The sequence below is a fragment of the Ambystoma mexicanum genome, chromosome 12 (assembly GCF_040938575.1).
Source record: "Ambystoma mexicanum isolate Mex_15411 chromosome 12, UKY_AmexF1_1, whole genome shotgun sequence".
NCBI classification, from domain to species: domain Eukaryota; kingdom Metazoa; phylum Chordata; class Amphibia; order Caudata; family Ambystomatidae; genus Ambystoma; species Ambystoma mexicanum.
This window is the reverse complement of record NC_090936.1, coordinates 62,150,201-62,154,361: the sequence shown is the minus strand read 5'-3', so window position 1 is coordinate 62,154,361 and position 4,161 is coordinate 62,150,201. Positions and strand designations below refer to the sequence as shown.

Below are 4,161 nucleotides of genomic sequence, written 5' to 3'. Positions count from 1 at the left end.
ACCGTGTAGAACGGTTCGAGCTACAGCACCGGCCATCTTCTCAGGAAGGAGGTAAGAGAATCCTTTGTAAACAGCTCCCCAATTGCATATCATGAGCCTAGAGGCCTTCACAGAATACTCTCCACAGAATGATCCCACCCCATTGTTTTCGTGTATCTAATATAGTATATATACGTGTTTTTACAGACACGAGTGGAGGAATCGCCCATTACTGCACTACCTCCGTACCTGAGGACTCTCTACATACCATAGCGACCCATTCCATGGATGTAGTAGCTTTTTACAGAAATACCGAAAGGTAATATTTTTTCTTAGATATTACATGACTAGATTTTCCTTCATGAATTAAGATCCCGTTTTTAATTGAGCTTTCCCTATTGTCTTTTTATCACATCTACAGGTTGAATAACCATTATTGGGCTGATATTGCTATTGATAATAAATCCAGTTAGGATATTCCACATTGAACATCCAGGTGATTATTATTAAAAATTTCTCCCAAGAGTTAAATGACAGTTATCAGTGAGAATCTAAAATTTGATCATTGTATCATACATTATAGACGAAACAAAGATTAACGGCAATGAAGAGGGCTATCAATTCCTGAAGAAGGGGACACCCCGAAACGCGTCGAGAAAATATTCATCATTACTTTCTGTGGATATACCATGTGAAAAGCCTATTGTATAGAAAGTGTGATGAGTACCTTGTATGCCCTTGTATTATAATATTGAATGTAACCTCAAAATGAACACATTTATGTTATTATGTTTACAAAGACTGGATGATGAATGAATTGAAATTCATATCTATAACAATTAATTTAAAATTCAATTAAAACCGATGGTCCCCATCATTCTGTTTTATTATAATAGTGTCATGAATTAGCTTCTCTCATTAATTTCTTCTTTTTTCTGAAAGAAACTGAATATTACCATTGTATAGAAATATTGACTGTTTCTACAGTATAAAGGGTGTGCAGGGGACGGGAGAGTTCCACAATCTTGTGGACAATCTGTTGGATTTACTGAGGCGTCTGTTTCCACCAGGTATGGGAGATCAGGGCGAGGTTGGCGTAAGATTGGGGCAGATGTGAATCTTGCTTTGAGTTCCTGGAAAGCCTCCTCGGCTTCTGTTGTCCACTGGAACTTTTTGTTGCTTTTCCTTAGTAATGACGTGATGGGATGCACGATTTGTGAAAATCCTGGGATGAACCGGCGGTAGAAGTTTGCAAAACCCAGCATACTTTGAACCCCTTGAATGAATTTGGGGATGGCCAGTTCAGGATAGCATCTACCTTGTGTACATCCATTCGGATTCCATTCGGAATTGAGAATAAAGCCCAGGAATTCCACCTCGGAGATGTGGAATGAGCACTTTTCGAGCTTGGCGTAGAGCTGGTGTTGACGGAGATTCTCCAATACGGATCAGACGTGTTTAACGTGGCCCTGCTTTGATGCGGAATATACTAGGATATCGTCGATGTACACTTGAGCACAGACTTCAATCAATTCCCGTAGGACATCGTGCATGAAGTATTGAAATGCAGCAGGCGCGTTGCAAAGGCCAAAGGGCATTACTTGATATTCATACAAGCCGTATTTGGTGCGAAAAGCGGTTTTCCATTCGTCCCCCTGCACTACGCGAACAAGGTGATATGCCCCCCTCAGGTGGTGGGAATATCCTTGGTCTTCTTAATGCTGCCGGCAGGTCCGAGATGAATAATTTAAATAGTGACGCTGACAGAGGACAGCCTTGCTTCACCCCTCTTTTGGTTTTGATTTCATCAGAAAATTCGCCCTGAGCATTCAAACAGACGCGTATTGAGGTATTTGTATGTAGTGCCTTTAAAGGTTCCAACAATTCACCAGAACAGTTCCAAGATTTTAATTTGGCCCACAGGTGGTCTAGATTTATACTGTCGAAGGCCTGACTGAGGTCTATAAATGCAAAATAGACCTTTCGACCTCTCCTCATCACATCTTTCTTTATCAAGTTCAGGAGGAATAGATTTAATTCCACTCCCACCTCCTTTGTGAAACCAGATGGACGCACATCCACCAACGCAGCATCCTCTGCCCAACGCGTCAACCTTTTCTGTCAGAATGCTCCAAAGACCTTTCCAATCGTGTCAAGAAGCGCAATCGGGCGATAGTTGGATGGATCGTCTCGACTACCCTTCTTGAACACTGGAACCACAATTGCTCGCAGCCACGACACTGGCAGGGTCTTGTCCACAGCAATTTTCTTGAAAAGTACTTCCATGAAGCTTGCTCACAGGGTACTGTTTGATTTGAGCAACACATTTGATATCCCATCAGGGCCTGCTGCCCTCGAGTTCTTCAATTTCTGAATTGCCACTTCGATGTCATCTTTGGAATCAGTGACCTGCCAGGCCACTACATAGTCTGATGGAAGAGGCGTATTTACGTTTCTCTAGATTCCAAACACGCTTGTATTATGCTCTACCCATTTGGCACCATTCACACCTTTGATAGTGAGTATACATGCTTCAGGGAACCAGTGTTCAGAATCTCCCAGATGTGTCTGCTGTCGTTGTGCATAATTAGGTACAACATTATTTCCGCCTGCTCTTGCTCTCGTGTAGTGTTAAAGGACTTTACCCAATTACGGTATTTTTGTCGACGCTTTTTTATCTGCATCTGACCATCCTCCAAATTCAGTTTCTTCAGTGATTTTAGGTCTAGTCGCAGCACTTTCTTTGCTTCATTTATTTTTGCACTAAAGGGGTGTGTTTTAATTGCAACGTCAGCGTTATCGGATTTATTCTTTATCACATATTTTTGCAGCAGAGGGGTGTAATTGACACCAGCATCTCGTGTCACCATGTTACAAAAATCTGCTATCTGCTGTAATTCGACTCACTTGTTCTACATTTATTCTCACCCGTTTCGCTCTGTATTTTATGGTTATTTTCTCAGTGTACGTCACCCGGTTTAATTGTGCTGCACCCACCCATGTCAGGATTACTGCATCATGATCACTTTTGGATGTCTTGAATACGGCCAACGAGTTGATTTTACCTAGTGATTTCTTTGAGACCCATATATAATCCAGAGTCTTTTTGCTCTCACCCCGCTGCCAGGTATAAGCTGGCGGAATGTCTCCATTCGTACAGCAGATCAACATCATACATTCTCTACATAGTATTTCTTTAGTCCATCGTGTTCCTCTGTCCATTTCTACTGAATTGTCATTTGTTTCGCTTTTATTTTGCACCACTGCTGACTTATTAAGCCACGCATTATTGAAATAACCACATATTATGATTTCGGGATCTGCTGCTGATATCAAACAATCATCAATCAAAGTAGTTACAGATGAGATAAATGTTAGTTCCAATATCATAGCTGGATTCCAGTATATGTTAATTACCATCATTGTCCTTTCCTTCGTGGTTTTTGAAGTAGTGGATTCAAGTGTGGTTGCTTCCACAAACATGTTTGGATTTAGGGATGATTTTATTTTCCACTCAGTGGTATTTTTAATCATTGGGATAAGCCCTGAAAAAGGTCGACCAAACAGGTTCTTTCCAGCAGGATTCAAAAGGACGGTGTAACTGTCACAACTAGGTGTCTCTCTTAGCCAAGTTTCTTGCAGGCATATTAAAGTTGAATCCATTGCTAATTGCCACTTTCCCTGAAACAAATGGACAAAACCTCTTGTGTTACATGATGATAGTACACAGGTTTTCTCCTCGTTACAGACATTATGCTAGTGCTGGAAATGAGGTTGTTGTTTTTTGCTGAAGACTTTCTGAGCAGGCACTATTTTCCTTGGTTGATTCGTTTTTAATTGGGTCCACAACTTCTCTCTTCTTTGTTCTTTTCGAGTCTGTGCTCCTGTGTCGCGTTCATCGCGTTTTTGTTCTAGTATCAGCTCATTTGCCAGCTGCACTTCAAATCCAAAGAACAGAATGTCATATTTTGCTTCAAGTATCTTTGTTGCTATTGAACCTGATCTGATATGTAAGTTTACACAGTTTGCTCGATCTTCTGACAAGTATTCCACAACAGGGACGTCATCAGATCTTATTGTGTCTAATGTTGCGACACAGTGTAGTAAATTCATTACATTTCCTCTGTTTAGGTTAATGTCTTTTTGCTCATTCAATATGTTTTTAATTTGAATTTTCCATAC

The 4,161-nt window shown here is 40.8% G+C and overlaps 1 long non-coding RNA gene across 1 annotated transcript; it reads left to right on the top strand.

Moving 5' to 3' along the window:
• The first annotated feature begins 278 nt into the window (after positions 1–278).
• Positions 279–872, top strand: LOC138513280 (uncharacterized). The gene is made up of 2 exons (XR_011281737.1): positions 279–475; positions 563–872. It is a non-coding gene; the product is annotated as an uncharacterized lncRNA (long non-coding RNA).
• The last annotated feature ends 3,289 nt before the right edge of the window (positions 873–4,161 follow it).